A 27,117-nucleotide genomic window follows, 5' to 3' on the forward strand; every position below is an offset into this window, starting at 1 on the left:
TACTGGAAGGAACACTTAATCACCAATAATACCTGGTCCCATACTTATAAGTGCAAGACCTCTTTCCCTTGTCCAGTTCAGATACTCACCTAAAATCAATCCCAGTTTAACATATCCAAACCATACTGAATTTCTCCTAGGTGCCTCCAAGGTCCCTTTCCAGCTCTATGAATCCCTGATCACCCTCCCATTTTCACCCCATGCTACATTCCCCAGAATTCCCACTTCATTCATTCACAATGGTTTGAACTCTGCAACACAATGATACTTCACAGGCATACCTTCTCTCTTACATGTGTGTGGAGGCAGCACTGCCTCAATTGACTCTTTTCCCAATCCTAAACGTCCCAACCCCTGCAAGAGGCTTGGACAACTTGTAACCCAACAAAGTGAACACAGTGTACCAACCACCAGAAGATCAAAAAACCTCCTGGCTTTCCTGCCAGTCTGTGATAGAAAACATGATAAGCCACAGTACATCGCTAGTGGGCTGAATTTAGCTTAATGGGTCATGAGTTCCCACCCCCCATCTTCTTCCTAACCTAAGCACACAGTGGGCAAGTTTGAACAAAGGTCAGAAGTGTTCTTCATTCCTATCACTGCAGTTCCCAAACAACCCCAAATGGCCAACCAAGATATCATGCTTTGTCAACCACTTGAGAGTAATCACCCCTGGGGCAAAAATGCTTGAGAAGGTGGAGGGGCAGCCCCAACAGCAAATGCTCAGGCACTGATAGCATGAGCTGTTGGGCTCTGTTTTGCTCTCTTCACTATTACTCAGAGTGCCTATTCTTATAAGCCTTTTAACTGTAATTAAATATTTAATTGTAAACAACCATATTCTAAAAATACTAACTGATGATGCTTGCACAACTCAGCACAATACACAGAACAGGCAGGCACAGATAGGGGCTGGTTTAACCACTGGGTCTAAAAACTCAGCGCTTCTTCCTCCTCTCACATAAACTCCCTCTGTGACTTCCCGGTTCTAGCAAACTACAGCTTGGCACTTGTTCTCCAAACCAGAATGGGAAACTGAAGTACAAATCAATTCTGGTTTAAGGAACAAGTACAAACCATAGTTTGCCCATTCAGACATAATAGCAAGCTATGGTATGCAAGAGCCAAGAAGTCAAGGAAGAAATAAATGTGTCAAGATAAATTAAAGTGTGAAGACATGGCTTAGGCACCATGGCCAACCATATTTAAAAGTCAAACAGGCCCAAAGACCCGGGATTAGTTCTTTCATTTAAGAAAAAGAACCCTCAATCAGTTAAAAGTAAACTGCAATACATATTTCACCCTTCCTTTACCTAGGAGACAGCAGAAGCACTTTGTCCAACTATGGACTGGGAACAGTTTCTTTGCCATTTCCTACATGAGAATCCATGGAAAATACATTTTTACAACCAACACTTCGCAATTCTACATGTACTTCTTGGGAAACTAACAGCTCTATCTTTAGCATGGTTATCTGAATGTAAACCCAACTGAGTTCAATAGAATTTGTACAGGTAGGATTCCAAGTAAAGATTCAGGTCTTACCATATTTCAGAAGCTAATAGCTTTTCCTACTGTCTACACTGCAGAGACTAACATAAACCACATATTGAATAGTCTGGCTACATTCCTTTCTGTGGAAGCATAATGCAAATGATTTTCACTCACACCTTTGTCTGCTTTTAGAACCAAGACACAACCTGTTTCCTGAATTGTTTACATAATTTTCTTCTTTGCATATCTGCAAAATATGTGTGCATTCAGCTAGTATGCACCCCCCCCCTAGAGCTTGCAATGTATTTCCCAGTCTTAAACTAATAGTTCCAGCCATAAATCAACATCAACAGAAGTACAGTCTCCCGATTAAGTAATACAGTGGTGCCCCACAAGACGAATGCCTCGCAAGACGGAAAACCCGCTAGACGAAAGGGTTTTCCGTTTGCGATGCGCTTCGCAAGACGAAAACGTCTTGCGAGTCTCGCCATTTCCCCGCCGCTCCCCCCCCTTTCTAAGCCGCTAAGCCACTAATAGCCTTTTAGCAGCTTAGCCGCTAATCCTTTAATAGCCGCTAAGCCGCTAAACCGCTAATAGCGCTAATCCGCTTAGCCGCTAATGGGGTTGCTTCGCAAGACGAAAAAACCGCTAGACGAAGAGAATCGCGGAACGGATTCTTTTCGTCTTGCGAGGCACCACTGTAGTACCATTCTATTCTGCCTTGGTCAGACCACACCTGGAGTACTGTGTCCAGTTCTGGGCACGGCAAATTTAAGGAGGACATTGACAAGCTGGAACGTGTGCAGAGGAGCGCAACCAAGATGACCAAGGGTCTGGCCTTATGTGGAACAGATGAGGGAGTTTGGTATGCTTAGCCTGGAAAAAATGAGACTGAGCGGTGGTATGATAGCCATCTTGAAAGATCTAAGGGCTGCCACAGGAAAGATAGAGGAAGCTTGTTCTCTCCTGCTCCGGAGGGTAGGACATGAACCAATGGCTTCAAGTTACAGGAAAGGAGATTCAGACTATACATCAGGAAGAACTTTCTGATGGTAAGAGCTGCTCAACAATGGAACAGACTCTTTGGGAAGGTGGTGGCCTCTCATTCTTTGGAGGTTTTAAAGCAGAGGCTGAACGGTCATCTGTCATGATGCTTTAGTTGAAATTCCTGCATTGCAGGGGGTTGGACTAGATGACCCTTGGGGTTGGGGACCAACTCTACAATTCCATGGTCCTATGAATCCCTCCCCCCATTTTTTATTTGTATGCAGCCTTCCCACAGTTAAAACAATGCTCAAATCATCTTACAATATGAAAAGATTGACATGATTACAAACGTAGCAAAGTAGTCAAAAATAAATAAAACACATTTAAAACTTCATAACCAAACGGAACAATTTCCACATAAAAAGGAAGATACAAAAAGTTAGTATCAGTAATATCAGTTCATATCAGTAACAACAGCAAAAACTCCCAACAAACTTCCCCCAAAATACCCCAGTACAGTGGTACCTCGGGTTAAGTACTTAATTCGTTCCGGAGGTCCGTTCTTAACCTGAAACTGTTCTTAACCTGAAGCACCACTTTAGCTAATGGGGCCTCCTGCTGCCACCGCGCTGCCGGAGCCCAATTTCTGTTCTTAACCTGAAGCACTAGTTCTGGGTTAGTGGAATGTGTAACCTAAAGTGTATGTAACCCGAAGCGTATGTAACCTGAAGCGTATGTAACCCAAAGTACCACTGTACTTGCTGGGCAGCAGCTGCAGCAGCAGTCCTTATGAGGCCTGTAAGGCCCCACTTTGGGCCAGGTGGAGAGTGGAAAAGTCCTGCTTTTCTCCTTGCCATCTTTTCTCCTCAGACACTGCCCTATTTCTGCTCTATGGTAGATAGGGGAATACCAGTAGCAGATCTGTTGCCATCTACAAACTAAACCATATTCACTAGCAACTTTTAGGCATCAAGGTAATGTAGTGGGTTGCTGAGCCAACCTTACTATTGTGCCACAGCCCGTAAAATAAATTACAAAAGCATTAGTATGTCTTTAGGACATACCAAAAAGAGCTTTAAAAATGCACTGCATATGCTATCTGCGGATTCAAAAACACAACCGTTCGTTAGTTGCAGAGTTGACAGACAAGTAGAAACAGCAAGATGCCAGAAGGCAACACCTGCAATCTTGAATTCTTACCTCCAACAGTCTAAGTGAACCATCCTTCCTGCATAATTACATAGGTAATTATTAAGCAATAACAGGGTTGCAATTGTTGAACTTTGTAGCTTGCGGCCAATAAAATTCTTTTTTGGTCTGTTTAATAAAAGGTAGTTGTAAGGACTGAATGGTGTTCTACCATCCCCACCATATAGCTCCCCACCCCCACCCCCCGCATTGCAACTACCATATTTTTCGCACGATTGGACACACCGGACCATAGGACGCACCTAGTTTTTTTGGGGAACTCCTGCAAGGCTCTCCACGCTGCGAATGTGTTCCCGAAGCGCCGGGCGCTCTGCTTTCAGGGCGCCCGACGCTCCGGGAAGCAGGCTGCTATCCGCAGCGTGGGGAGCCTTGCGGGGAACTCCTGCAAGGGTCCCCATGCTGCGGATGTGTTCCCGAAGCGCCGGGTGCTCTGCTTTCAGGGTGCCCCACGCTCCGGGAAGCAGGCTGCTATCCGCAGCCTAGACATGGCTAGCGGAGCGCTAATCCCGAAGCTTGGGGCGTGCGGAGCTCAGCGTGCCCCAAGCTTCTGGGTGCCGGCAAGGTCTCCGCTAGACGGCTAGCGGAGACCTTGCCGGCACCCAGAAGCTTGGGGCGCGCTGAGTTCCGCACGCCCCAAGCTTCGGGATTAATGCAGCGCTCCGCTAGCCGTGGGAGAGCTGGGTCTCCCACGGCTAGCGGATAGCTTCCTGAAGCCTGGAGAGCGAGAGGGGTCGGTGCGCACCGACCCCTCTCACTCTCCAGGCTTCAGCGAAAGCCTGCATTCGCTCCATAGGACGCACACACATTTTCCCTTGCTTTTTAGGAGGGAAAAAGTGCGTCCTATGGTGCGAAAAATACGGTACTATACTTGCTTTTCACCTTGCCAATCCCATTACGGAAGCCACTTTTCTGTTCTATTCTGTACCTCTCTTTGCACCTGTTTTCAGCTTCAATACCCATGCCCCTCTCATTTTATGGCAATCGGAACATAACTATTACTGGGATTTTACACTTCAAACTTTGTGATACAGCTCCCTGCTAAAATGCATAAAATAAACTTAGATACTGCTCTGTCCATCTGTAGTAAATTTCATCTCTAAATAAGTTTATCAAATATATACTTAGAATACAAATATATAATACACAAGGAAATAAATCTAATAGTATAATATTTAATGCATAATTTCATTATTTACTGCTATCATTCTCCATGCTGTTGTTATCCTATCATTTCAGCAGTGAGGTCTCAAACACTTCAATTTCAAATTTTTGCTTACAAAGTGAGACCAGGATTTTTCAAACTGTTTCTTTTTCTGCCTCCTTTCCCTCAGTTGTACCAATTTTGTTTATTCAGCAAACTATTTTTGTACTGTAGGAGTTGCGAGTATATGCCATTTTGTGACCAGTAACATTCATGTAGTTATTAACAAACAGCCTCCTAAAATATGCCGTTATGACAGCATGTCTGTTTTCATATAACTGTGAAGCATTAATAAAGAGTTTAAAGGTAAATAAGAATGAGTCAGTTTCAGTGTTTTAATAATCTTTTCTCAGTATTATTTCACCATTTCACAAGCTCCATCACATGTGCATGAAATCAACTCCAGATTTTCCACATTTCCAATTCTGACTACAACATTGTGTATCATAAGTAACACTACTACATCTTAAAGCAATTCTCTTTAATACTTACACTTGGAGATAATTCTAAATATAGCATTCTATACTTCTTCTGCAATATCTTTAACATTCTTTGCCATTTTACTTTAAACTTGTTTCCTTTAACAGATTGTGTTGCTGGTGGAGATACACCTTCAGGTATACCCGGCTGAGGCCGTTTAAGGCGTTAAAGGTCAGCAACACCACTTTGAATTGTGATCGGAAATGTAAAAGGTAAAGATAAAGGTACCCCTGCCCGTACGGGCCAGTTGTGTCCGACTCTAGGGTTGTGCGCTCATCTCACTTAAGAGGCCGGGAGCCAGCGCTGTCCGAAGACACTTCCGGGTCACGTGGCCAGTGTGGCGAAGCTGCTCTGGCGAGCCAGCACCAGCGCAGCACACGGAAACGCCGTTTACCTTCCCGCTATAAAGTGGTACCTATTTATCTACTTGCACTTAGGGGTGCTTTCGAACTGCTAGGTGGGCAGGAGCTGGGACCGAAAGACGGGAGCTCACCCCGCCGCGGGGATTCGAACCGCCGACCATATGATCGGCAAGTCCTAGGCACTGAGGTTTTACCCACAGTGCCACCCGCGTCCCATGATCAGAAATGTACGGGGAGCCAATGTAGATCCTTTAGGACCAGTGATATATGGTCCAGTCAGCCACTCCCAATCATAAGTCTAGCTGTTTTATTTATTTATTCAAGAATTTATACCCCACTCTTCAAATGTATATGCATTAATCAGAGATACTTACAGCAATTAAGATATCTTTTTAAAAACATAGAGACAGTCTCACCAGCTAAAATGCAAAGCTCATCACAGAACACATTATTTGCCTGGTGAAGCAAAACCTTGCAAGAACAGAAAAGTATTTAAAACAGCAGAAGACAGCAAACAAACCATTGAAGGCTGACTGAACCAACTGTGCTTTGGGGTTTTTAAAGGTATTTACTATCAGTACAGGGTAAGTGCAATATAGACCCATGGGCAAGCATTCACCAACAGCCTTGCTGCCATATTCTGAACCAACTGAAGCTTCTCAAAGTTCTTCAAAAAGGTAGCCACATATGTGGCTACATGCAGCCAATGTAACAATTCAATCTGGATTATTACTTTAAACTGTGTGTTACCATGAACTGGGCTAACCCTCTTAATTCCCCCGTTTAGGTATTTGTTAGTATTTTTAAACAGCAAGGTGCCACCCAGTCAGCAGTCCCCAAATAATTCCCTGAAAGTGAAAATACGAAACCATGTTTTTTTCATCTTGTAGATCAAGTGTCTCTATGTAAAGAGAATATCTCAGATGAAAACATTTTCATGGATTGCTTTACAAGGGATGGTAACTTCATGATCATTCTTCGCCAAATCACAATTCCACATCAAGTTAAAACAAGCATGAATGGAAGAGGAAGGAAGCTCTTATTTACGTCCTTACTTAAACAAAAAACCTTATGTCACTAAAACAGCTGTGCAGCGTATTGGCATGGTTCAGATAGATCAGTGTGTGCGAATAACATCCCAATAGAACAATTATTTCCCCTTCCTCATAAATATCCTCCTTGGCATGAAGACATGTCTACTGAGATTTACATGAACCAGTTCCAGGACACAAGAAAGACTGTGCTATCAAACTTACTTCACCATCCCAATTTGGTCAGTTGTATTTTGGTTTAGTAAGTCAAGATATGAACAAAACTTTTGCCTGCACAGGCAACTCCACTGCTCTCTACTCCTTTGCACAACTCACAATTAAAACAGGATGCCTTCAGTTAAACATAGTTTTCTATTTTGTCCAAATTGGAGGACTATGGTTACCAGCCTTAGAACAATCTAAAACAGTGGTTCCCAGAGTGGGTGGTACCACCCCCTGGGAGTGGGGGGATTATCTGAGGTGCTAAAATAAGGTTACTAGCGGGGACAGTCCCCGGATTTACAAATCAGTCCCCATACAAAATCCATTGAAAAGTGTCCCCGGATTCATTGAAAAAAATCTGGTAACCTTATGCTAAGAGGCAAGGTGGTGGCACAGGGTGCTGGAGGTGTAAATGTCTATCAGACTTTGAAAAGACTTTGTATCACTGGAACAAATTCATCAATTTTGATGAATTAAATAAAATAGTTTTAATTGGATTAGTTTTAATTGGATTTTGAATAAATGTGCAATTAACTGTTATAGTTTTGAATTTTATTTGTTGTTATATTCCTTAGTGGGTTATGCAAATCACTTTTCTGAATAATGCTTTTCAAAGGGCAGGGAGCACCGAGGATGAGTTTATGGAACCAAAGGAGCGGTGGCCACAAAAAGTTTGGGAACCGCTGTTTCAAATTGCTCAATTGCTTGTGCTACAAAGAGAGGGGCAAAGGACTAATTCATGGTTCACGTCATTAAGTTGAGATATGATCGTTAGAATGAAGCCACTGTGTGAAGAGTTAATCCTTTCCAGTGGTTTTCATATCTGAAATAAATAAAAGAGAGTTTGCACAGTTTTAAGTACAGTGGTACCTCGGGTTAAGTACTTAATTCATTCTGGAGGTCCGTACTTAACCTGAAACTGTTCTTAACCTGAAGCACCGCTTTAGCTAATGGGGCCTCCCGCTGCTGCCGCGCCGCCGGAGCACGATTTCTGTTCTCATCCTGAAGCAAAGTTCTTAACCCAAGGTACTATTTCTGGGTTAGCGGAGTCTGCAACCTGAAGCGTATGTAACCCGAGGTACCACTGTATGATCAAAAACTAGAATTTACAGCTGGTTAGCAAACTCTAGTTGACAGAACATGATAGGTGTAAACCACAGCAATTATCTGTGTTAATGTAAAATCTGTTAGTTAAGATTAGTAAGGGAAGGGCTAGTACAATTTTCATATGACAAGGCAGAATGGGAGAATAGAATACCAGCCCATAATCACCACTGTTGAGTGCCAACCATTTCGAAGAATCTATTTTAATTTGCAACTTAGGCAATTAACCAATTGCACCGATGAATCAATTACAGACTTTTAAAAAAGGCTTTATTAAGAATGATACAGTACAGAAATAAGGCCTTATAATATTGACCTTGAATTTGGATATTAATTAAAAGATGTAGCAATTTTTAACAAGTCTTACTTCCTGTATTTAAAACTTCTGCTACCTGATAACCATGAAAAACTAAAAGTGGACAGAACAGAAATGGATGGCATATGACAGGATTCAGAGAATCAGCTCCTCCAGACTATTATCAGAGTCCTGTCCCACTCGCTGAGAAATTCCCATACTGTCAGGCATAACATAAATGTGATTCTATAAAATGGTCAATGGACTGGTCAGGTAATGTGAAGTAGCAATAATATTCTTCAAACATTAAATTTACTAGATTCTGGGCAAAACTGTGTGAGTATGTGCAAAGGAATGGAGGGGACATTGAAGGCCCTTATGCACAATTTCCCCCCAGGCAGAATCATTGTTACACCTCACACAATGGTGAGACCTGGGCAAGTGAGCAGGCTGTGATTCAGAGCCTTGTTATCGGGCTTAATGCAATCAGCTAAGCAGCAGGCTGACTCGCTGCTTATGGGACTGGGACTTTTTGAACAGACCTGCCATGGGTGGTAGATCTCCTGCAGCAGGCCAACACCAATCACCCTTCAGGTACACCGCAAGAACAAAGGTGTCACCTCATATTGTATATTTACTGCTTTCTCCCATTTTCTATGGGGAGAGGTGTACAGTGGTACCCCGCAAGACGAACGCCTCGCGAGACGAAAAACTCGCAAAACGAAAGGTTTTTTCGTTTTCGAGTTGCCTCGCAAGACGAATTTCCCTATGGGCTTGCTTCGCAAAACGAAGCTTGCCCCGGGGACAGCGGGTCTTCTCTTTTGAAGCAAGGGGCGGCGGGGAGATCGCTTCTCCCCACCGCCCCTTGCTTCAAAAGAGGTCTGCCCCCGGACCTCTTTTGAAGCAAGGGGCGGCGGGGAGATCGCCTCTCCCGGTGCTCCGAAGCGGGGTGGGGTGGGGGCGGGAACACCTGCCCCAGCCGCCGGGCTTCGTAGCGCTGCTGCGAAGCCGGGTGGGGGGCGGGAACACCTGCCCCAGCCACCCCGCTTCGGAACGCTGCTCCGAAGCGGGGTGTGGGGGGGGGCGGGAACACTTGCCCCAGCCACCGGGCTTCGTAGCACTGCTGCGAAGCCGGGCGGGGGGCGGGAACACCTGCCTCAGCCACCCCGCTTCGGAACGCTGCTCCGAAGCGGGGTGGGGGGGCGGGAACACCTGCCCCAGCCGCCGGGCTTCGTAGCGCTGCTGCGAAGCCGGGCGGGAACACCTGCCCCAGCCACCCCGCTTCGGAACGTTGCTCCGAAGCGGGGTGGGGGGGGCGGGAACACTTGCCCCAGCCACCGGGCTTCGTAGCGCTGCTGCGAAGCCGGGCGGGGGGCGGGAACACCTGCCCCAGCCACCCCGCTTCGGAACGCTGCTCCGAAGCGGGGTGGGGGGGCGGGAACACTTGCCCCAGCCACCGGGCTTCGTAGCGCTGCTGCGAAGCCGGGCGGGGGGCGGGAACACCTGCCCCAGCCACCCCGCTTCGGAACGCTGCTCCGAAGCGGGGTGGGGGAGGCGGGAACACTTGCCCCAGCCACCGGGCTTCGTAGCGCTGCTGCGAAGCCGGGCGGGGGGTGGGAACACCTGCCCCAGCCACCCCGCTTCGGAACGCTGCTCCGAAGCGGGGGGGGGGGGCGGGAACACTTGCCCCAGCCACCAGGCTTCGTAGCGCTGCTGCGAAGCCGGGCGGGGGGCGGGAACACCTGCCCCAGCCACCCCGCTTCGGAACGCTGCTCCGAAGCGGGGTGGGGGGGCGGGAACACCTGCCCCAGCCGCCGGGCTTCGTAGCGCTGCTGCGAAGCCGGGTGGGGGGGCGGGAACACCTTCTGAAGGCGGGCGGGGGGCGAAAGTCTTTGTCCCCCCTGCCTGCCTTCCCAGGGGCTTTTAAATCGCCCCGGACAGCGGAGAAGTCCTCCGCTGTCCCGGGGCGATTTTAAAATGCCGCCCGCCAGCATTTTAAGATCGCCCGGACAGCGGAGAAGTCCTCCGCTGTCCCAGGGTTTTTTAAAATGCTGGGGGTGGGAAGAAAAGCCCTTGTCCCCCCCCCAGCCTTCAGAAGAGGTCCGGGGACAGTCTGTCCCCGGACCTGGTCTGAAGGCGGTTTCCCTAGGAACGCATTAATTGATTTTCAATGCATTCCTATGGGAAACCGTGCATCGCAAGACGAAAAAACCGCAAGACGAAGAGACTTGCGGAACGAATTAATTTCGTCTTGCGAGGCACCACTGTATAAGGTTTTATCATCAGGTTGCATATGAACCTGAAGACATTCATTCCTACACCTTCTTAGGGTGGCATACTGGAGTAGTTTTTGGTTCTTCAGGTGAGAGATGAGGGAAGTAGGTGGTATTTATACAAGGCATTCATTCTTATAGGTGAAGTGTTATTGCTTGGCTGCTGATAGATACACAGACAGATAGACAGACAGACGATAGATAGAGATAGAATATCTATCTATCTATCTATCTATCTATCTATCTATCTATCTATCTATCATACTGCCCTTCTTCCAAAGATCACAAGGTGGTTTAAAGCACAAAAATACAAAATAAAAACACAAATACATAATGTAATAAAACAGACAAAGAAAGAAAAAAACATTAACCTCCCTCCCACCCCACAAACACATTTAAAAGGCCATTGAGTTGCAGACTAATAGATTATCTCCACCAGTAACCCTGAGTGAGAGGCGAGGGGGCATTATTGGCAGGTTTTTTTAAGGAGAGGGTCCTGCTGCGAAGCCGGGCGGGAACACCTGCCCCAGCCACCCCGCTTCGGAACGTTGCTCCGAAGCGGGGTGGGGGGGGCGGGAACACTTGCCCCAGAGAGGGTCAAAGTCTCATGGTGTAGACATGTGAGTCGGTGGTTGATGTTAGATTGAATTATAGGAGTGGTTGCGGTGAATGAATAGTTTAACTGGAGGGCATGCTAGAAGACTGAGGTTTGAGTATGTTGGTTTATAGCATTTATCTGTTTGTTCTGAGCGTTGATTATGAAAGGGTGCTCTTGAATAGAAGTGGGTGGAATTTTTTGCTACAGTTAGATTAAGCCGTCTATCGCTGTATAGGAGGGGCTAGAAATTTAATTAGATCAGCTTAACTATATGATTGACTGGTCATATGGTGGTTTGGAAAGAGTTTGCATAGTTGTCAATTATATTATTTTAAAATGTGGGTTTTAGATTATGTAGTTTATTATAATTTGTAGTATTTTATTGCTATTTTTAGAGGTCATTTTGTTTAGTTGCTTAGCTGCTAACTATGTTCTAAAACTTGGCATTTTCAGTGTATTTCTGTAGCTTATGTTGATATTAGGCAATGCCCAGACTGGTTGTTAATTGTGATGTTCTATAATGCGAATTTTTTTCAGTATATTTTAAAACATAGGGTATAAATAATAAAATACACTGGCAACTGTTTAAAATCTCCCCCTCCCAAATATAAGTGATACACGACTTGCCTAAATAAATAAAATAACAAGAGACTTTTAATCATCAGTGGGTTTTACATTTATGCCAATTACAAAATATAAGTTTGTTAACAGTAACTGCATCTATGCCTCAACCAGCAAAGTACTGTTTGCCCCTCTGCAGCCTCCTGTGCCCACCAAAATCTGTTTGAGGGTCCCCCAACCCTCAAGAACAGACTGGGGGCTCCCAGAAAGGGAAACTGGCAACAATCCTCTCCTTCCCTTCTGCCCGTTAGTAGATGTCTCAGTGGAGCAACTGCCATTTTCACACATTGCTAATCCATAGATAAAAATTGCAAGTTCTCCATTCCAACTGACTTTGGCCACTGATATTAGCACCAGAACGGTCTTCCACTCTACTAAACACTAGAGTGTTCTTCCTTCAGCGTGGTCTCCATAATTTACCAAGCTGCATTTCATTGTCTTAATTCTATGTATCAACATAAAACTATCAACATAAAAAGATGACAAACAACATGATACATCTTCACAAGGCAATTTCAAGAAGATGACTAAAAACAATGATTTTAACAGACTGCCCAAGCTCATGGGGCCACCATGCAATTGGCTACAAAAAGCTATTTTTCTTTGTCATTTGCTATGGGGCGTCATAGGTGTGGCCCATAGCCTGTGTTTTCAAACTGTATACCAACATCTTTGTACACAACCTTTGTCAGAATTTAAGGGGACTGCTTCTAAGACTTATAAGCTTCTCATCAATGTGTCCATGTGGTCTATAGTGGCATTGAAATATGCATAGGAAGATCTCAGGATAAAAATAGATGATTCCAATTTAGAATGTTTGTAGACCCACCTGCCCCTGAAATCTATTTCTGCTAAAATGAAGAAGGCAGTTCTCAATATTGTATTTCATTGGCACTGGATCCTGGTGAAACATCATAGTATTAATCCAAATTTATTTCCATTGTGCTTGGGGGTTGTGGGTGGAACTGTACATATGTTAAGCATTACAATGATTTTTTTCTACAATTTTGGGCAACTCCTAAACCCAGATCCTCGTTTCCCACTACAGCACTGTCAAAAGTTAGTGAGTTAGATTTTTCTGTGTAATACAAGGAATTTGTTGCTTTATTGCTGGCAATAGTGCAGGCACAGATAGCACGCCACTGGAAATGCAAAATAGGGTTATGAAAGGAAGGATGGTTGGACAGGATATGGTCTGTGGCACTCTCAGAAAAGCTCACTTACCATAATAGATTGTTTTGAATCAATTTGGTTTCTGTTTTTATGTTGTGTTAACAGAAAGTCAACTGTCAGGTCCCCAGTTACTCAGGTATCACTTTGGAGAGGACTAATTCTTCCACATGATGATAAGCTTAAAACAATAAGCTGCCATCTACTTGCTCATATTAATCATTCCCTCTACATCATCTTGTATTCAATTACAGAAAATGTGTATTCTGCTTTTCTCTCTGTGTTGCGTTTTTACTTTTTTATCACTCTAAAAACATTAGGGTGAAAATTATATACTTCCCAATAAAAAGGTAAAAATAAAGTACCCCTGGACAGTTAAGTCCAGTCAAAGGCGACTATGGAGTTGTGGCGCTCATTTCACTTTCAGGCCGAGGGAGCCAGAGTTTGTCCACAGACAGTTTTCCGGATCATGTGGCCAGCATGACTAAACCACTTATGGTGCAACAGAACACGGTGATGGAAACCAGAGCGCACAGAAACACCGTTTACCTTCCCACCGCAGAAGTATTTATCTAGTTGCACTAGTGTGCTTTCGAACTGCTAGGTTGGCAGGAGCTGGGACAGAGCAACAGGAGCTCACCCCATTGCAGGGATTTAAACCACCGACCTTCTGATCGGCAAGCCCAAGAGGCTCAGTGGTTTAGACCACAAGACTACCCGCATCCCTACTGCTCAACTACAAAGGTGTCAACTAAGAGGTTAACAGTAAAAATTAAAACCATAATATATAAAAGTGAGACATAAACATGAAATAAAAAATGGCTACTGGCCAGTATAGAAATGTAATAAGAAAGTAAGTAAATGGCTTGTGCACCATACACTAAAAGATTATCGTCCTAACTACAGGTCTCTGTGGTCTCTAAGAATGACTGAGAAGAACACTCTCCTGACTGACAACGTCATCTGTGTGCCAAATGCAAACAAAGAAATGCACTGAGCTACTTTGATGACTGCTTCACATCTAAACTTCCTCAAGATATTTTGAGCTGTAGATGACAGTCAATAAAAGTATCTACTTGTCAAGAGTACATAATTTGCAATAGAGAGTCTAATGTTGTGTGAACCCAGCAACTACTGACATAATTGTTGTATGTGCTCTCTGCCATAATTGGAACTAAAGTAGTTTATCCTTAGAATGAATGGCTTAGAGACTGGAGTGTTTCAACAAAAGACAGATCTCGACAGAAATTTCTCACTCTGGATCAACCAGCATATCCACATTTTATTTAAATTAAAGACAGCTGGAAGGTTTTATGAAGCAAGGATAAAAATAGGCATCTATCCAGTTGACAGAGGGATACCCCTGCCAAACTGTTTCCCTTGTGAAACAATCAGCTGCTCGGCGGTACTTGATCCATTCTCAAGAAAATTTTAAAAAAAAAGGTTATGGAAAATGCATCTTGCATACAAGTGCCAAAATGAAGAAAACTCCCTAAACTAGTTAAATATCTTTATATAAAACTAAATTATATATGCCTGAGGAGAGAGAAGGATTGTACTATGTTTAGCGCAATCAACCAGGATGTAGGATTAATAGCTTTTATTGCAATGTTTTTAGAAAAGGTGGAGGGTAAAGAGGAATAATTAGATCCTTGTATCTCATCTATTTGTAACAGAGAGAACATGCATTAATACATAGGCAAAGCCACTTGCTGTTAAGAACAACTTTTCAAAAGCAAAATTTTTCGGAGTGCCCTTTCCTCTGTTTCTCTGCATCCTATTATGATGATTTGAACTTCATATTCTGAAGAGTTATTACATCTTAAAGTCAAACACTATTAAAAGGTAAGCAGGATTATTCTGGTTATGACAGGACAGACAAGACAGCTTTCACACTCACGCGCCCCTGTCCTCCCAGTGCAAATGGCTTAGATTTTTATGAGAAGTCAAACACTTCAGCAACAGTACAGTCGCACCTTGTTTTGAGTCCGTCCCGTTTAGGGTCCATTTCGTCAAACGTCTACCGGAACAAGTTACTTCCGGGTTTGCCGCTCACACACGTGCAGAAGCTCTAAATCGCACTTTGCGCATGCACAGAGCGGTGCTTTGTTAAGCATCCCTTTCGTTGAGCGTCCGGGGCTCTGGAATGGATCCCAGATGCAAAAGGAGGTATGACTGTATGCGCAGCATGTGCAAGGTTGTAAATGGAAGCAGTTCAAGACTAACAAGAGGAGATATAGTAAGATAAGGGGATTTCCTTAGATTTATTTGAATCAGACAGTCTATGGGCCAAGAGTAGCTTTCACCACAACAAAACAAAACCACTCCATAGTGACGTAGAGAAAAACCTGAAAATACAAAATACTAAAACCTAAGCAGAAAAATAATAAAACAATGTGACAAACATGAAATAGAAGTCATAGAAGTGTTTTGCTATTATTGCCATAATGCTGAATCCTTCCTTGAAGCAGATAATGGTGACCACAACATCAAGGATTAGTCAAAATGTTTGAGAAAACACTGTACAGTACTGTACTTTATCCTTGTGGATTTCTGAATGGTAGCGACACATAGTATTCTCATGGAATCAAGTTCTCTTTCATTTTCATCTACAGTATAACTTCCTGCCCCGCCGACACAGAATATGTTGCATGTGAATTGCCATTTTGTTGCTCCACTTGAGTCATTTATTTTGGTTTCCTCCCTGCTCCCCCTCCTACTAAGGTTGCTCCCGCCCCAGTAAAAGCTATTCATTAATGACAGCCATAGTCTTTCATAATTTTACTAGGGCCATAGGTTCTATTTGTTTTGTAGCCTATTTCAAGCCTTCAAAATTGAACCAGTCCTCCTACTTTAAGGCTCATGTAAACAAAAGGAACTGTAGTGAGAGATGAGGAAGGGGGTGCAGCATTTGACACAAGAATTATTACCTTAGTAAAGAAGTGATCAATGTTAGGTAGCAGACAGACTTGCTCATAAAGTTCTATTCATCTTACAGATACAGTAACATATATTGGCATGGGAGTGGGCAGAGAAGGGAACTGTAGAACAAGAGAGGAGGATAGGAATGAGGGCGTCCTGGTGCAAGGGAGAGTTGGGAAAAGGAGGCGGCAGAGAAAAGGGGACTGAATTTTATAAGGGTGTGTGCACAAAGGGGGCTGCATATAGGAGAGAGGATCAGGCATGGAAATAGTGGGGAACTGTGTGCAAGGGAAAGTTGAGAAAAGGACGACTTTTTACAAGAGTAATTGCCACCTGAACTTTTCACTTAGTGAGCACCTGAGCAACAAACTGAAACTAACCTTGCTCCTGGAACCACCAACGTCACATGCATATCCACCCAAGCACAGCACTGTGTTTAGCTTAGACACATCATGGCTGGGTTAAGGAAACTTTTCAGCTCAAAGGCTGCATTCCCCTCTGGGCAACTTTCCAGAGCCCACATGCCAGCGGTGGGTGGGACAAGAGACAAAAGGGAGTGGAGCAATCAACATGAATTTCAACTTTATGCAGTAGGCTAGTTTCTACACAGGTCCCCTCAAGGGATAGCTACGTATTCCTGCATTGGACTATATGAACCTCAGGGTCCCTTCCAACTCTACGATTCTATGAGTCTGTAGCATGTCTACGCTGATTTTTTTTGTACTTGTATTGCTTCTTTTATATCTTATATTGTATTACCTTGCATTACAATTTGAATTCTATGGAATGCAAATTGCAATACATACATTAGAAGAAACAAAAAAGCAATAAAAATGCAATTAAAAATCATAACAGCATCTAGCACAGTGCACTGCAACTGCTACAATAGGCAAAAAAAAAAATCATTAAATGGTCCACCGAGACCATCAGCAATTTTCAACTGGTCCACAAAGGGAAAAGGTTTGGGAAACTGAATTATGCCATAAAAGCAATTCACTTTTAAAGTTAAAAAAGCAGCTTTTAAAACAATGCAGGATGGTCTTCTAGTGAGAATGTTTTTTTTGTGTGTTAATAGGCATAATAAAATGTGTACTTAAAGTAAAAAGAAAAAACTGAAAAATGTGACCCAGATAGTTTAATGGTTCTGTGGTTCTCATTCATCATTTTAAAAACATCTCTGACCTAGTTTTATGTTTCTAATATTTGATATGCTTTTGCCAAAGAAACCAGATTACAATCTTTTTTTACACAAAGACAGTGCAACTGTTTGGAATGCTGAGCCATTACTAGATAATGCTAGCACCTAACATCCTATAGTCCCAGAAGGGATAAACTATAGACTACACCCACAGCAGTCATATACACAACATTTTTAGAAAAATACAAAGGCCCTTGGTCACACATACTAAGCTGCTGTTTGTTTAACAAAGCATCACTGAACAACAAGCAGTCCCACAGGTGATCAAACAAACCATGGCTTTTTTCTCCAAAGCTTGATTTGTTTTCCAGTTGATTGTGCTTTGTAGCTAGATTGCACACCTGGGTTGGGATGGGCAAACAAACCATTGCTATGGAAGAGTGCCAGGTTTACAATTAATACCAAACCATAGTTAAAGTAAACCAAATTAATAAACCAACAAAAAGCATGGCTTCAGATTGTGTTTTTGGACGCTTGTCCATATTTCTGTAGCTCAGCAGGGTTTGGGTAATCAAAAAACTATGGTGTTAGAAACTCGGGTATATAAGCTAATCACCAAATGGGACCTTAAACTTGGGTTACAGTTGCCACAACGGTATGTCTACGGACCACCACCCCCAGATATTATTATCATAATCGTCATCATTTCTATACCACTTTATGTTTTAAAGAAAAAAAATCCTCAAAGTTCACATTAAAACATCAAATAAAACAACTCAAAATAAAACAAATTCAAGCTTCAAGGAAAATATTTCAGATCCTTCTCTGTGACATTTTGCTTTTCCCATGTTTATTTACCTACTTAATTTATACAGCTGCCCCATAGCAGAAGTACTCTAGGAAATCAGTGTGGTGTAGTGGTTAGAGTGTCAGATAAGGACCTGGGAGGCCAGAGTTCAAATCCCCCCTCAGTCATGAAGCTCACTGGGTGACCGTGGGCCAGTCACAGCCTCTTAATCTGCCTCACAGGGTCACTGTAGGGATTAACTGAGGAGGGGGTGAACCATGTACTCTTTGGAGAAAAAGGTGGGATATAAATGCAAAAAAAGGGACCCAGGTGGCGCTATGGGTTAAACCACAGAGCCTAGGACTAAATCAGAAGGTCGGCGGTTCGAATCCCTGTGACGGGGTGAGCTCCCATTGCTCGGTCCCTGCTCCTGCCAACTTAGCAGTTCGAAAGCACGTCAAAGTGCAAGTAGATAAATAGGTACCACTCCGACGGGAAGGTAAAAGGAGTTTCCGTGCGCTGCTCTGGTTCGCCAGAAGCGGCTTAGTCATTCTGGCCACATGACCCGGAAGCTATACGCCGGCTCCCTTGGCCAATAAAGCGAGATGAGCGCCACAACCCCAGAGTCAACCACGACTGCACCTAATGGTCAGGGGTCCCTTTACCTTTACTAAATGCGATAAATAAGCCCTTCTGCTTACCAGCTTAAGAAAGCTGGAGGGGCCAACCAGAGATGTCATTTGCCAACCTGGCATTCCAGAGACCTCCACGTGGTCACAGTTGGAACTGTGCCAGTCACAAAACATGTCTGACACCTAACAATTACTGCTTGCAGGATACCAGCAATGGTTTTCCTACTGGATATAAGGATGAATTATAAGTCTGGAAGGGCAAGCTTGATTTTTAAAAAATATAGAACTAGTGATATTGTGTCACCTATGAGTCCAGAGCATGTACTAAACACACACACTCAAATGATGGACTAGCTTCCCCCATACCTACATAAGTCCTAGATTTTTCTTCTTCAAATAAGCCTAGGTTCTTTCAAAGGAGAGGAGATGACTTATGTTAGAAATTGAAAGGCAGTGCAAATATGTAGCCTCAATATAAATGGTGAACAAATTGTAGAACAGGAGAGGGGAGAAATGAAGCTTGGAAAGTTTTATTGGAATTTATAAAATTGGGAAGGGCTATTAACGCAGTCCTTGCTAAGGTACACACAAGATGGCCGGAGTCACATGTCACTGGTTCCAATCAGCCCTATTTGCTAACATGTTTTCCAAATGAACACTATCTGCATAGCTCATTTCCACCATAATGTTTGTGTAATGGAAATTACAGGGGATAGTCTGAAAAATAACAAATCTGCAAAATATTTGACACAGTATCCCAGGGCTGCACCAAATGAAGAACCTATACAACAAGGAGAAAGGCTGGGGAAAGAGTGATAAATGGAATGAAAAAAGTGTTAAAAGTAGTGTGGCTAGACAAAGATGAAAACTACAGAAATTTGGTCTGCCTCATACATACAGAAATTATCAATGACGGTATAAGGGTGTAACTCATGAGGAAACCAAGCTAGAGTCACAAGATTAAGATAATGAAACATATATCTGATGGATGACAAAAAGAACTTCTGTAAAATAACTTTGGTCGCTCATAATAGATCAAATGGTTTTAAGATACCACTTGAAAAGAAACAAACAACATCTTAAACAATAACACACTGATTATGGCATCAGCTTTTGTGGACTGCAGGCCACTTAATCAGATGCACTGAGTGTAATACAACCATATTATGCATACATGTATATGGATGGAAGTGGAGTTACAGGAGAAGTGAAATGTAAAAGTACAGTGACCAAAATGGCAGTTTTGGGGGATAACAAAAACACTCTGGGCATTGGCAAATTAATCCTCATTTGATGGACACAGATCTGTAATTTGAATTCAAGCCACAGGTTACAAAACTGAATTGCCTGACAAAATATGATTTCACGCTGGAGTTTCCCTATGAAGTTTCCTTGTTCTAATGATAGCCACCTTAAAGTCTGCTGAATAAAGTCTCCTATTATGTCTTCCTACTGGTTTCTGCATATTGCCATTTCTGATATCATGTTTGTCTGCTTATTCTTTAATACAGAGATTGATCAATTGTAGGATGCAGAAGGGCATTGCTGGCAGATGATGGCATTTGATATCAAAAATTTAAATTTATAAAATCCTTACCTTAATTTTTTTTAAAAATTAAGTGATGTACAAAACAATATAAAAAACAAGCAACCTATCACATAGGGAGAGGAGCAGGTAAATGAACCCATGATAATGTGGCTGACATTATCAGGCTCTGTAACAGTGCTGCCTGGGTAGATATGGGGACAAAGCTGGCATGTGGTTTTTTGCAGTGTCTGGTTCTTGCATTTATGGCTTTTTTTACCTGGCCTCCTATTGCTGGTTTGTAACTGTACTGGTCTGCTACCCAAGGTCTGCAAGATAGGAGTGTCATAAGAACAAGCCATGGCAACATTTTCTGGACCTCTACAAATGTAAACCAACCAATATATGTACATACCAAAAAAAGCATGCAGAGGAGTGTTTTGAAAATGTGCCACGTGCAGAAATCAACAAGCATCCAAAATATTCTTCCCAAAGCATGATCCAATCACGTTCCTCTTTCTCAATAGGGAATAACCTTCCTGAAGATATTATCATAATTAATGATGAAGACAATGGAAGATAAAATCTTTCCAGTTTTCAAATCAGGGATTTATCAAACTCCAGATACCCAGAGGAAATAACAAAACTAACTATGGTCTAAAGCCAGGACAGGTTAACAAAAAAAACAAAAACAAGGACTGAGTTTATACACAGCTGCTGATAAAAATGAGTAGTGAAAATAATCCAAAAGGCTTTCATTTAGCCTTAAAAACGGTAAAATATATGGTATGAGTTGGATGTGTCTGACCCTGAGCTTGACACATCAATGGGCATTAAGTCCCTAAAACCAAATGGTGGTGTGCCTCTAGAATATTAAAAAGCAATAAAGTAAGCACAAATAATATCATTTAAGAGTGTTTTATACACAGGCAACCCCCCCCCATTTGTGCATAAGCCCAACCCCCATTCCAGCCTATTTGAGGTTGAAAAGGACTCATGTGTCAGCGGTTGCACATCAATCAAACGTGCACAGAATGGTTGCTGCCCATATGGGGGGGGGGGGGCAATGGAGGAGACAATGGAAAATAAACTATTTCCAGTTCTCAAGTCAGGGATTGATCAAACTTTATCAGGTCTGGTGTACAAATGTTCCAGGGAGGATTTAGTGCTGGAGGGAAGGAAAGAGAGAAAGCATATATGCTTGTCATATTTGTCTTATACAGATTCCAGTTACTAGTCTTGTTCTTTGAGGAAGAATTGCCTCAACCTTGTTTGTACGTACCTGTTGCTAGCTGGTTCCCTCACCTCCCTGCATCCCTGCTCTGAAGCTTAACTTCCTCTTGGTGTGTGTGTGTGGGGGGGGACTTCTCATTGGGTCCCAATTCAAAATAGGGAAAAGGTCCAAAATTTCTCAAAGAGGTGGCAGTGTTCGGCAACCCCACCTGCAGGGGAAACAGCAGCCACCAGGACAAGAGCTGATGGTGCAGGTCAATGAGGAGTCTGGGTTCCAGCTGTGGCTGAAATAAAACACACTTCCTTTTTCAAAGTGGAGAGCAAGCCAACTAGGGAGAAGTGGTGCCAGAAGGCAATGCCTTGGAGGGTGGTGGAGGGAAGAGTTCCCAGCCAAGGAACAGCTGCAAGAGCGGCCTGGTTTTTGTCTCCAAGCCTAACATACCAGCTCAGTGCCTCCTCCGCAACAGTAGTATACCTACAGGACTGCATCTCCCAGTATGCCCCACGGAGGACCTTAAGGTCCATAAATAGTAACATCCTAGAGGTCCTGGGGCCTAAGGAAGTTAGATTAGCCTCAACCAGAGCCAGGGCCTTTTCAACACTGGCTCCGGCCTGGTGGAACGCTCTGTCTCATGAGACCAGGGCCCTGCGGGATCCGATTTCTTTCTGCGGGGCCTGTAAGACAGAGTTGTTCCACCTGGCCTTTGGCTTGGAATCAACTTGATCCCCTCCCCCTCTTTCCTTTTTCCTTTCTGTGATGGAACTCCTATTTGGGGACTTCCCTGGCTTTTTTCTGGCCTATGTAGGACCAGTCTGGATAGATGGCCTTGGTGAAGACTTGACGTTTTCATCCCTAAAAAAGTTTTTGATTTGAGTTCCTACTGAAATGAGGCTGCATTTTAACATTTTCATGTTGTATTTTAATCTTGTTTTTAAGTTGTATTTCAATCAATTGTTTTTATACCTGGTGTCAGCTGCCCTGAGCCCTGAGTCTTGGCTGGAGAGGGCGGGGTATAAATAAAATTTCTTCTTCTTCTTCTTTTTCTTCTTCCCTAAGTGTGGCCACCCCTGGGACTCACTGCTAGAGCTGATCTCAGTAATTGTGCATGCTATTTCTCTGCCAAGGGCACTGCAAAAGCCAACCCCTTCACCACCACTTGGTGGGACTCTGCACAGCTATTTGCTATGGAATTGTTCCAGGTTGCCCTGAGCATAGTTTCACCTGTGATGCTGTCCTGAGCCCCCCAGCAACAACCTGATAATACTACCCTTAAACATGCATCTCGTGCCTAAAACATTCTAATAACAGTGGTACCTCTGGTTATGAACTTAATTCGTTCCGGAGGTCCGTTCTTAACCTGAAACCATTCTTAATCTGAGGTACCACTTTAGCTAATGGGGCTTCCCGCTGCTGCCGCACCGCCGGCGTGCAATTTCTGTTCTTATCCTGAGGTAAAGTTCTTAACCCGAGGTACTACTTCTGGGTTAGCAGAGTTAGTAACCCGACGTGTTTGTAACCCAAGGTGTTTGTAACTCGAGGTACCACTGTAAATGTATAACAACAGAGAAAGGATTTTTTAAAAACCACATACAATAGAACTGCCATAACGTTTAAATGCATTAAAAGGTAAAGGTAAAGGTACCCCTGCCCGTACGGGCCAGTCTTGACAGACTCTGGGGTTGTGCGCCCATCTCACTCAAGAGGCCGGGGGCCAGCGCTGTCCGGAGACACTTCCGGGTCACGTGGCCAGCGTGACAAAGCTGCATCTGGCGAGCCAGTGCAGCACACGAAACGCTGTTTACCTTCCCGCCAGTAAGCGGTCCCTATTTATCTACTTGCACCCGGGGGTGCTTTCGAACTGCTAGGTTGGCAGGCGCTGGGACCGAGCAGCGGGAGCGCACCCCGCCGCGGGGATTCGAACAGCCGACCTTTTGATCGGCAAGCCCTAGGCGCTGAGGCTTTTACCCACAGCGCCACCCGCGTCCCCTTAAATGCATTAGTGTTTGATAAATTAACAAACAAGTGAAATCAACAAACAGATGCAACCTCATATGAATATTTTAGATTCCAGAAGAGATTACTGTATTTGCAGACTGATTCTCCATGTGTTCAATAGGAATTGCAGTTTACTCCAAGTATGAATAAGACTACAATCCCAGTTATGGTCTCCCTCAGCAATATTTCCTACTCACGTGGACTTTCACCAAACTGTCTCCTTAAAATTGCTTGTTTCTGGAATACCATTGTATTCTGGAATGCAGTGCAACATACAGAGAAGGGCTACATACCAAGTGAGGCATGGCAAAACAACTAGATCTATATTCTGTACACATAACCGTAAGAGAAACTGGCACATTAACAGCCCGCACTGTCAAATTTAGTCACTGGAGAAAGACACTGAGACGCTGGAATCTGATTCAGCATTTTTCAAGATCCTTACACTTCTCCGCCCCTTCACTTACAAGGGTTGCTTCAGTAAGCAGAGGGCTATAATTTAACAGGCTACACAAAAGTGGCAAAACTGTTCAAATATGATATGTACCTGCATTTCTACACACATATTTGGTTTCAGGAAACTGAATCTTAGAGGGAGAAAGACAAGTCCCCCCCCCAAAAAAGAGTAACCATAAAAATTAATTTGAATTAAACCAGAGAAAACTGTGATAAGCCAGCTAAGAGCCTTTCAGATATAAAATATATTCATCTTGCACTACTTTAGTGTTATCATTAGAATGGTAGCTTCCACCTCTTGTAAAAGGCAGGACCCTTGTAAAATATCTGCTTTTGGAACACTTCAAAAGTCCAAAAACAACCTTTTCTTGTGTCATTGATACCTGCTATGCATCCATTATTTCTTTCACATCTCTGCAGCCTTATTTTCTTTCTTCTTGTTGTATATGTTTTCTTGGAACATGTATATATTCCCCACTACGATTCTTCTGTCTCCTTTACAGATTATCCCTTTCCACCTTTCAGTGCCACATTGTCCTTCCCAGAATTCACATGACTTCTGGGCTCTAAACTACATTTTTTTATAAACCACCCAGAAGACTTTGGTTGATGGGAAATCTAGAAATCTACTGAGTGAACTTTCAGATACATCGCACTAAACTTGCCTTTGTTAACAACTGTGTGGTTTCTGGAGGGTTTTGTTTGTTTTTACAATCAAGCAGTATAGAATTTTTATGACATAATGAAAATAAAAGATAGATTTCTTACAACTGCTGGTATTACGCGGATCTGTAACAGTGCTAGTTCAAGCAGGCACTTTCAATACCATTTCTGCCTTATCTTAAGTTTTGCTCCTTTTTGCACAAGAGGCCAGTATACATTATTGCAAAAACGGCAATTACTGGGAACAAACATGATCAAACAGTTCTGTACAACAAAAAGCATTTCTCCTACTTCATCCTTCCCATTTCACCAAAAATCCTCACCATGCACTAGAAACCTCTCCTCATCCTAATGGTAGCCACCAGCTGTGCCCGCAGGATTGGTTCTTCAACACCATGCCAACCCCACTATTCTCTGTACAGCTATGCGAACACATTCTGAAAGGAAACATTTATTTCACGCCAATCCATGCTTGCAACCCCTTTGCCCTCAAGTTCCTAATTTGCGAGGCTTTCGCGAGAATTATTCCACACGGATTTGCATATCCTTGCAAGAGAGGCGCTATGTTGGTCTGCCAGCTCCACAGGGCGGAGTCGTCCCCCCCACCCCCCGCTGGCACTGCTTGAATGCCTCAGTCCTGAGCAAACCCTTCCTCTGACAGCCTCTAAGTCCGTTCTGAAAGCTCGGCTAAGTGCTATTGCTTTCCTATTTTTACGTTCAAATCTCTGCCTATTTGACAGCAATCCTCGGGAATGCCGCTGGGAGAGATTTCAGATTTTTTTGGGGGGGGGGAGAGGGGAGCTAACCAGAGTACTAGACCAACCCCTCTCTCTCCAGCGCACAGCCTGCGCTTAACAGATTCCAGAAGGAAGGAGGGGTGTAAGGGTGGAGGCTGGATCCACAAGCAGTTGGGTATAGCAACAGACAGAGAAGGGATGTACTGTAATGCTGTTTTCTGCTGCAAGCCCATCCCTCCTCTCTCGCATGCAGGCTGGAGGAAAAGGGGACTGGCTCCCTGCGTTGCTCCGTGGAGACCTTTCCTGCATGCAGAAATGCGCTGTACATAAATACACCCAAGTCCTGCACCCCCCCAGTAATTCAGAAAAGACCCTGCTGCACCCATTCTCCCAATGAAAACACACACACACACACATAGATATGGATATACAGCTATATAGATATATAGATATGGATATATAGCTATATAGGTGTAGATATAGATATATAGATATGGATATATAGCTATACAGATGTGGATATAGTGGATATAGATATAGATATGGATATATAGCTATATAGATGTGGATATACATATAGATATATAGAAATATAGATGTGGATACACATATATAGATGTGGATATAGATGGAGATATGGATATAGATGCAGATATAGATATGTAGATGTGGATATAGATATAGGTGCAGATACAGATATACAGATGTGGATACAGATATACAGATGTGGATACAGATATAAGCTCACCCGGGGGGTTGGGTGGGGTGAGGCAGGGTGGGGTACGTTTCGAAACGTGAATCCCTCTCCCAACACTTACTTAGCTTTTTTTTGGGGGGTGGAGGAAGACATTCATACCTCTGACCGCCCCCTCCCCACGCTGCGACCCGCAAGCAGGGACAATAAAAAACGGGAGACCCTCCCCAGCGAGGGGAGGAAAAGCGCCTGGCGAAAAGGGGCGGCGGCGGGGGGGTGGAGGGAGGGAAAGCGGGCGGCAAAGGCCGAAGTACTGGCGGGGGGGGGGTGTCTCTCTCCGGCCCCACCCCACCGCACCCCCTTACTAACATCCCACCCCGGGGTAAGGCTCCGCCGCCTCTGCTCCTGGGGGAGGAGGCGGCGGAAGAAGAGAAGCCCCCCCCCCCACTTTCCCTCACACCCACAACGCCGGGTGTGGGGAGGAAGGTGTGGCGGGGAAGGGAAGGCAAGCGGGGCTCTTACCGTGGCGGCGGCGGCTGTTGCTCCTGCTGGACACCCGGCGGCGGCGGCTGCTCCTCCTCCTCCTTTCCCCTCAGCGCCCTGGCTGGGCTTGGCTGCCTCCTCCGCCCGCCCGCCCGCGGAAACCCCTCAAGCCAAGGCTGACGAGATTCCTTCCTTCCTCCGACGCCTCACAATCTTTCTCTCTCTCACACACACACAAGCCGCAGAAGCAGCCACACCGCGAGCAGCTCCGCGCAGCCGGCCGGGCTCCCTCCTCCTCCGCCCCGCTTCTCCTTCTCCTCCTCCTCCGCCTCCTGCCTCCTTCTCCTTCTTCTCCCCTCAGTCAGCTCACTTCCGGCGCGCAGGCCTCGCCGCGCCTCCCCGCCTTTCTCCTGCTGCGGGAGCGGCAAGGAGATGCCTCTCGCCCGGCTCCGCTCCGACTGGGCCTCCCGCGCGAGGAGGAGGAGGAGGAAACTAGCCTCGCCCTCCTCGCGCCCCTCCCGCCAATCCACGGAACGAGAGCTCCTCTGAGCATGCGAAGAGTTTTCCCCTCCCGCCCCTAGGAGCCAACTCCGGGGTCCCTCCGGCGCCGCCTCCAAATACATATTCGAAGGGGCTTCGGCTCCCCCCCCAAAAAAAACCAACAGTTGATGGGCCTTGCCATTCAAATGGCATCATGCGATGGGTTATGTGGGAAGGGGCTTACCTACTGCCCCCCTCCATAAAATATTATTATTATTAATAATAATAGTAATAGTAATAATAAATTTTTATTTATATCCCGCC

General features: G+C 44.3%; 1 protein-coding gene across 5 annotated transcripts in view; it reads right to left on the minus strand.

Annotated features, from left to right (window-relative positions):
• Positions 1 to 26,780, minus strand: part of RAPH1 (Ras association (RalGDS/AF-6) and pleckstrin homology domains 1) — an 83,534-nt gene extending 56,754 nt beyond the window's left edge. For 2 of the 5 annotated variants that reach the window (XM_077918205.1, XM_077918199.1), the window contains exon 1: positions 26,353 to 26,780. The gene's annotated coding sequence lies outside the window, so the exon portion shown is untranslated. The remainder of the gene's footprint in view (positions 1 to 26,352) is intronic. The other 3 variants (XM_077918214.1, XM_077918212.1, XM_077918217.1) reach the window with 2 other exon arrangements.
• Positions 26,781 to 27,117: the final 337 nt, after the last annotated feature.

The sequence above is a fragment of the Podarcis muralis genome, chromosome 1 (assembly GCF_964188315.1).
Source record: "Podarcis muralis chromosome 1, rPodMur119.hap1.1, whole genome shotgun sequence".
Classification (NCBI taxonomy): Eukaryota; Metazoa; Chordata; class Lepidosauria; order Squamata; family Lacertidae; genus Podarcis; species Podarcis muralis.